The sequence below is a fragment of the Amphiura filiformis genome, chromosome 4 (assembly GCF_039555335.1).
Source record: "Amphiura filiformis chromosome 4, Afil_fr2py, whole genome shotgun sequence".
Classification (NCBI taxonomy): Eukaryota; Metazoa; Echinodermata; class Ophiuroidea; order Amphilepidida; family Amphiuridae; genus Amphiura; species Amphiura filiformis.
In genome coordinates this window covers 12,321,238-12,330,209 of record NC_092631.1, presented here as the reverse complement: position 1 = coordinate 12,330,209, position 8,972 = coordinate 12,321,238, and positions in this window count along the sequence as shown.

The following is an 8,972-nucleotide window of genomic DNA, read 5'->3' as shown; positions in this document are numbered from 1 at the left end:
CCTAAATCACATGAGGAAAATGCAATAATTTTTATATAAGTGAAAAGATAAATAGTTTCTCCGTTTTCATGTAAAATTTGATGAAAATCAAGCTATGGTTGAGGAGATATGGGCCAAAACACACATTTTAAAATTAGATTTTTTGTACCTTAGAGATGTATTTGAAAAGTTGAAAAAAAATCATCTAATTTCAGTTTTTTGCTTATAACTCAAAAAGTAATTATGATATTGACACCAAATTTGGAGCAGTTAGAGATCTTATCATGTGGCTTTACCAAAAATTTTTGGATGGCTACATTTGAAATTTAGGGACTGGTCACTTAAAATGTCTTAAAACGATATTTTGGCCCTGTCTAAGTTCACTATTCGTCACTTTAACTGTCAAAAACTTGGGTTTTAAAATGGAAAATTATTGTTTCCACCAATTAAAATGTTACATTACAGCTATAGAAGAAAATAAAAGTTATCACAACATCTCGTGATCAAAAAACAAATAAAGGAATCGAACCCATGCACACTTGTTTTCCCAATTTACCGCAGTCTACCACAAATGAAGCAACAAAATACCGACTAGGATTATATTTACACGATATACTCGTTGCAAATACCACATACGTTTTTGATGCAAACGATGAAAATGATTAAAGTTTTGTTTTTTCTTCTAAAAATTAGCTTTTTTTAATTTTAAGTATTTTTCCCAAAATCACTCTTTTAAAAGACTTCAATCAATTCCTGTCAACAAATATCATGTATTTCTGGTGATTAAATCACTACTCTTTCAAAATAAAACGTCATTTTACGCAAAATACGTAGTTGGCATAGGCTAATAATGTTCAGAACGATATGGGCCAAAACACACATTTTAAAATTAGATTTTTTGTACCTTAGAGACAATGCTGGCCATAAGTGTTGGGACGGTTTGATAGGGTAATGTAAATAAGCCCCCCACCCCCCCGATCAATGTTGAATTCGACTTTTTTGGTCACACGAGCCTTGTGGCACCCAACATTGATTGGTGGGGAAGGGGGAGGGTTGGGTGTTAGGAAAGTGTTTAGGCTTGACACCAAAGAAACCTCCACTTTATCACGTTAATAATAACGGAAATAAGGTCATACTATAGTGTACGTTTTCCATAAGTGTCCCAACACATTTTGGCCATGGTTGTATTTGAAAAGTTGAAAAAAAAAATCATCTAATTTCAGTTTTTGCTTATAACTCAAAAAGTAATTATGATATTGACACCAAATTTGGAGCAGTTAGAGATCTTATCATGTGGCTTTACCACAAAATTTTTGGATGGCTACATTTGAAATTTAGGGACTGGTCACTTAAAATGTCTTAAAACGATATTTTGGCCCTGTCTAAGTTCACTATTCGTCACTTTAACTGTCAAAAACTTGGGTTTTAAAATGGAAAATTATTGTTTCCACCAATTAAAATGTTACATTACAGCTATAGAAGAAAATAAAAGTTATCACAACATCTCGTGATCAAAAAACAAATAAAGGAATCGAACCCATGCACACTTGTTTTCCCAATTTACCGCAGTCTACCACAAATGAAGCAACAAAATACCGACTAGGATTATATTTACACGATATACTCGTTGCAAATACCACATACGTTTTTGATGCAAACGATGAAAATGATTAAAGTTTTGTTTTTTTCTTCTAAAATTAGCTTTTTTTAATTTTAAGTATTTTTTCCCAAAATCACTCTTTTAAAAGACTTCAATCAATTCCTGTCAACAAATATCATGTATTTCTGGTGATTAAATCACTACTCTTTCAAAATAAAACGTCATTTTACGCAAAATACGTAGTTGGCATAGGCTAATAATGTTCAGAACGATATGGGCCAAAACACACATTTTAAAATTAGATTTTTTGTACCTTAGAGACAATGCTGGCCATAAGTGTTGGGACGGTTTGATAGGGTAATGTAAATAAGCCCCCCACTCCCCCGATCAATGTTGAATTCGACTTGTTTGGTCACACGAGCCTTGTGGCACCCAACATTGATTGGTGGGGAAGGGGAGGTTGAGTGTTAGGAAAGTGTTTAGGCTTGACACCAAAGAAACCTCCACTTTATCACGTTAATAATAACGGAAATAAGGTCATACTATAGTGTACGTTTTCCATAAGTGTCCCAACACATTTTGGCCATGGTTGTATTTGAAAAGTTGAAAAAAAATCATCTAATTTCAGTTTTTTGCTTATAACTCAAAAAGTAATTATGATATTGACACCAAATTTGGAGCAGTTAGAGATCTTATCATGTGGCTTTACCAAAAAATTTTTGGATGGCTACATTTGAAATTTAGGGACTGGTCACTTAAAATGTCTTAAAACGATATTTTGGCCCTGTCTAAGTTCACTATTCGTCACTTTAACTGTCAAAAACTTGGGTTTTAAAATGGAAAATTATTGTTTCCACCAATTAAAATGTTACATTACAGCTATAGAAGAAAATAAAAGTTATCACAACATCTCGTGATCAAAAAACAAATAAAGGAATCGAACCCATGCACACTTGTTTTCCCAATTTACCGCAGTCTACCACAAATGAAGCAACAAAATACAGAAAAAAAGAAGGACGGACATTGGCAAAAATTAATAGAACGACGAATATGATATGATGAAGGATATTGTAAAATAATAACAAAAAAGAAAAAAAAGATATATAAATAAATTCAGGGGCTCGAACCCGTGTCCACTGTGCCTGTGGCAGATGCCGTATCCATTGCACCACAGAGCTGTATTACTTTAACAGGCTTAAACTGTAATATAATGCTATTCAAGATGCATGTATATAAATATACGCTCTACGGACGATAAACAGTCAAACAAGTCACACTTTTACGGCATTTGTTTCATTAACTGAATATTTATCATATAGCAGGTGTTGGCTGACATTTGTGCTCCACATATATTTCAGTTTTGGGCCGGGGTAAAATGATTTTGGGACAAAAAACGAACGATATACACGTTTGTAAAAAGAAAAAAGAAAGTAATATTATATTAAAATTCTTTACTCTTTAAAGACATTATATACCGTCGATTTTGTCCCGTAGTCATTATCCCGGACAAATGGAACGGCACAATGTGCCAACACCAGTGGATATTAATGAGCCCTGAATTTATTTAGATTTTTTTCTTATCATTTTTTTGTTATTATTTTACAATATCCTTCATCATATTATATTGTCGTTCTATTAATTTTGCCAATGTCCGTCCTTCTTTTTTTTCTGTATGTCTACCTATATTTTACTTTCTATACTTACTATAAGTTTCTTTGAAAGCGCTTTAATAAATTTCAGTCATAAAATGTAATTTAAGCCTACTCCTGCCGACTAGGATTATATTTACACGATATACTCGTTGCAAATACCACATACGTTTTTGATGCAAACGATGAAAATGATTAAAGTTTTGTTTTTTTCTTCTAAAAATTAGCTTTTTTTTAATTTTAAGTATTTTTTTCCCAAAATCACTCTTTTAAAAGACTTCAATCAATTCCTGTCAACAAATATCATGTATTTCTGGTGATTAAATCACTACTCTTTCAAAATAAAACGTCATTTTACGCAAAATACGTAGTTGGCATAGGCTAATAATGTTCAGAACGCACTGTAAAATACATGATATTGCGTATAAAACGTGACCGTATCCCTAAATCACATGAGGAAAATGCAATAATTTTTATATAAGTGAAAAGATAAATAGTTTCTCCGTTTTCATGTAAAATTTGATGAAAATCCAAGCTATGGTTGAGGAGATATGGGCCAAAACACACATTTTAAAATTAGATTTTTGTACCTTAGAGATGTATTTGAAAAGTTGAAAAAAATCATCTAATTTCAGTTTTTTGCTTATAACTCAAAAAGTAATTATGATATTGACACCAAATTTGGAGCAGTTAGAGATCTTATCATGTGGCTTTACCAAAAATTTTTGGATGGCTACATTTGAAATTTAGGGACTGGTCACTTAAAATGTCTTAAAACGATATTTTGGCCCTGTCTAAGTTCACTATTCGTCACTTTAACTGTCAAAAACTTGGGTTTTAAAATGGAAAATTATTGTTTCCACCAATTAAAATGTTACATTACAGCTATAGAAGAAAATAAAAGTTATCACAACATCTCGTGATCAAAAAACAAATAAAGGAATCGAACCCATGCACACTTGTTTTCCCAATTTACCGCAGTCTACCACAAATGAAGCAACAAAATACAGAAAAAAGAAGGACGGACATTGGCAAAAATTAATAGAACGACGAATATGATATGATGAAGGATATTGTAAAATAATAACAAAAAGAAAAGAAAAAGATATATAAATAAATTCAGGGGCTCGAACCCGTGTCCACTGTGCCTGTGGCAGATGCCGTATCCATTGCACCACAGAGCTGTATTACTTTAACAGGCTTAAACTGTAATATAATGCTATTCAAGATGCATGTATATAAATATACGCTCTACGGACGATAAACAGTCAAACAAGTCACACTTTTACGGCATTTGTTTCATTAACTGAATATTTATCATATAGCAGGTGTTGGCTGACATTTGTGCTCCACATATATTTCAGTTTTGGGCCGGGGTAAAATGATTTAAAAACAAAAACGAACGATATACACGTTTGTAAAAAGAAAAAGAAAGTAATATTATATTAAATTCTTTACTCTTTAAAGACGTGTATACCGTCGATTTTTCCCGTAGTCATTATCGGACACTGAACTAAAGTGGACACGGGTTCGAGCAACCCTGAATTCAGTTAATGAATTTAAATATTTTTAGACTGTTTCGTGTGTTTGTTATATTTTACAATATAATTTCATCATATTATATCTGTGGCGTTCTATTAATTTTTGCCAATGTCCGTCCTTCTTTTTTTTTCTGTATGTCTACTATATTTTACTTTCTATACTTACTATAAGTTTCTTTGAAAGCGCTTTAATAAATTTCAGTCATAAAATGTAATTTAAGCCTACTCCTGCCGACTAGGATTATATTTACACGATATACTCGTTGCAAATACCACATACGTTTTTGATGCAAACGATGAAAATGATTAAAGTTTTGTTTTTTTTCTAAAAATTAGCTTTTTTTTTAATTTTAAGTATTTTTTTCCCAAAATCACTCTTTTAAAAGACTTCAATCAATTCCTGTCAACAAATATCATGTATTTCTGGTGATTAAATCACTACTCTTTCAAAATAAAACGTCATTTTACGCAAAATACGTAGTTGGCATAGGCTAATAATGTTCAGAACGCACTGTAAAATACATGATATTGCGTATAAAACGTGACCGTATCCCTAAATCACATGAGGAAAATGCAATAATTTTTATATAAGTGAAAAGATAAATAGTTTCTCCGTTTTCATGTAAAATTTGATGAAAATCCAAGCTATGGTTGAGGAGATATGGGCCAAAACACACATTTTAAAATTAGATTTTTTGTACCTTAGAGATGTATTTGAAAAGTTGAAAAAAAATCATCTAATTTCAGTTTTTTGCTTATAACTCAAAAAGTAATTATGATATTGACACCAAATTTGGAGCAGTTAGAGATCTTATCATGTGGCTTTACCAAAAATTTTTGGATGGCTACATTTGAAATTTAGGGACTGGTCACTTAAAATGTCTTAAAACGATATTTTGGCCCTGTCTAAGTTCACTATTCGTCACTTTAACTGTCAAAAACTTGGGTTTTAAAATGGAAAATTATTGTTTCCACCAATTAAAATGTTACATTACAGCTATAGAAGAAAATAAAAGTTATCACAACATCTCGTGATCAAAAAAACAAATAAAGGAATCGAACCCATGCACACTTGTTTTCCCAATTTACCGCAGTCTACCACAAATGAAGCAACAAAATACCGACTAGGATTATATTTACACGATATACTCGTTGCAAATACCACATACGTTTTTGATGCAAACGATGAAAATGATTAAAGTTTTGTTTTTTTTCTTCTAAAAATTAGCTTTTTTTTTAATTTTAAGTATTTTTCCCCCAAAATCACTCTTTTAAAAGACTTCAATCAATTCCTGTCAACAAATATCATGTATTTCTGGTGATTAAATCACTACTCTTTCAAAATAAAACGTCATTTTACGCAAAATACGTAGTTGGCATAGGCTAATAATGTTCAGAACGATATGGGCCAAAACACACATTTTAAAATTAGATTTTTTGTACCTTAGAGACAATGCTGGCCATAAGTGTTGGGACGGTTTGATAGGGTAATGTAAATAAGCCCCCACTCCCCGATCAATGTTGAATTCGACTTTTTGGTCACACGAGCCTTGTGGCACCCAACATTGATTGGTGGGGAAGGGGAGGGTTGGGGTGTTAGGAAAGTGTTTAGGCTTGACACCAAAGAAACCTCCACTTTATCACGTTAATAATAACGGAAATAAGGTCATACTATAGTGTACGTTTTCCATAAGTGTCCCAACACATTTTGGCCATGGTTGTATTTGAAAAGTTGAAAAAAATCATCTAATTTCAGTTTTTTGCTTATAACTCAAAAAGTAATTATGATATTGACACCAAATTTGGAGCAGTTAGAGATCTTATCATGTGGCTTTACCACAAAATTTTTGGATGGCTACATTTGAAATTTAGGGACTGGTCACTTAAAATGTCTTAAAACGATATTTTGGCCCTGTCTAAGTTCACTATTCGTCACTTTAACTGTCAAAAACTTGGGTTTTAAAATGGAAAATTATTGTTTCCACCAATTAAAATGTTACATTACAGCTATAGAAGAAAATAAAAGTTATCACAACATCTCGTGATCAAAAAACAAATAAAGGAATCGAACCCATGCACACTTGTTTTCCCAATTTACCGCAGTCTACCACAAATGAAGCAACAAAATACCGACTAGGATTATATTTACACGATATACTCGTTGCAAATACCACATACGTTTTTGATGCAAACGATGAAAATGATTAAAGTTTTGTTTTTTTTCTTCTAAAAATTAGCTTTTTTTTTTTTTTAATTTTAAGTATTTTTTCCCAAAATCACTCTTTTAAAAGACTTCAATCAATTCCTGTCAACAAATATCATGTATTTCTGGTGATTAAATCACTACTCTTTCAAAATAAAACGTCATTTTACGCAAAATACGTAGTTGGCATAGACTAATAATGTTCAGAACGATATGGGCCAAAACACACATTTTAAAATTAGATTTTTTGTACCTTAGAGACAATGCTGGCCATAAGTGTTGGGACGGTTTGATAGGGTAATGTAAATAAGCCCCCACTCCCCGATCAATGTTGAATTCGACTTTTTGGTCACACGAGCCTTGTGGCACCCAACATTGATTGGTGGGGAAGGGGAGGGTTGGGAGTGTTAGGAAAGTGTTTAGGCTTGACACCAAAGAAACCTCCACTTTATCACGTTAATAATAACGGAAATAAGGTCATACTATAGTGTACGTTTTCCATAAGTGTCCCAACACATTTTGGCCATGGTTGTATTTGAAAAGTTGAAAAAAAATCATCTAATTTCAGTTTTTGCTTATAACTCAAAAAGTAATTATGATATTGACACCAAATTTGGAGCAGTTAGAGATCTTATCATGTGGCTTTACCAAAAAAATTTTGGATGGCTACATTTGAAATTTAGGGACTGGTCACTTAAAATGTCTTAAAACGATATTTTGGCCCTGTCTAAGTTCACTATTCGTCACTTTAACTGTCAAAAACTTGGGTTTTAAAATGGAAAATTATTGTTTCCACCAATTAAAATGTTACATTACAGCTATAGAAGAAAATAAAAGTTATCACAACATCTCGTGATCAAAAAACAAATAAAGGAATCGAACCCATGCACACTTGTTTTCCCAATTTACCGCAGTCTACCACAAATGAAGCAACAAAATACAGAAAAAAAAGAAGGACGGACATTGGCAAAATTAATAGAACGACGAATATGATATGATGAAGGATATTGTAAAATAATAACAAAAAGAAAAGAAAAAGATATATAACTAAATCCAGGGGCTCGAACCCGTGTCCACTGTGCCTGTGGCAGATGCCGTATCCATTGCACCACAGAGCTGTATTACTTTAACAGGCTTAAACTGTAATATTATGCTATTCAAGATGCATGTATATAAATATACGCTCTACGGACGATAAACAGTCAAACAAGTCACACTTTTACGGCATTTGTTTCATTAACTGAATATTTATCATATAGCAGGTGTTGGCTGACATTTGTGCTCCACATATATTTCAGTTTTGGGCCGTGGTAAAATGATTTTGGGACAAAAACGAACGATATACACGTTTGTAAAAAGAAAAAGAAAGTAATATTATATTAAAATTCTTTTACTCTTTGAAAAGACGTGTATACCGTCGATTTTGTCCCGTAGTCATTATCCCGGACGCAAAACGAACTAAATAATGAAACACAGTGGACACGGGTTCGAGCACCTGAATGATTCTTTTTGTTTATTTAGATTATATTCATGTCGTTCTATTATTGTTAACAACATATTTCATTAATTAATTTTGCCAATGTCCGTCTTCTTTTTCTGTATGTCTACTATATTTTACTTTCTATACTTACTATAAGTTTCTTTGAAAGCGCTTTAATAAATTTCAGTCATAAAATGTAATTTAAGCCTACTCCTGCCGACTAGGATTATATTTACACGATATACTCGTTGCAAATACCACATACGTTTTTGATGCAAACGATGAAAATGATTAAAGTTTTGTTTTTTTTTCTTCTAAAAATTAGCTTTTTTTTTAATTTTAAGTATTTTTTCCCCAAAATCACTCTTTTAAAAGACTTCAATCAATTCCTGTCAACAAATATCATGTATTTCTGGTGATTAAATCACTACTCTTTCAAAATAAAACGTCATTTTACGCAAAATACGTAGTTGGCATAGGCTAATAATGTTCAGAACGCACTGTAAAATACATGATATTG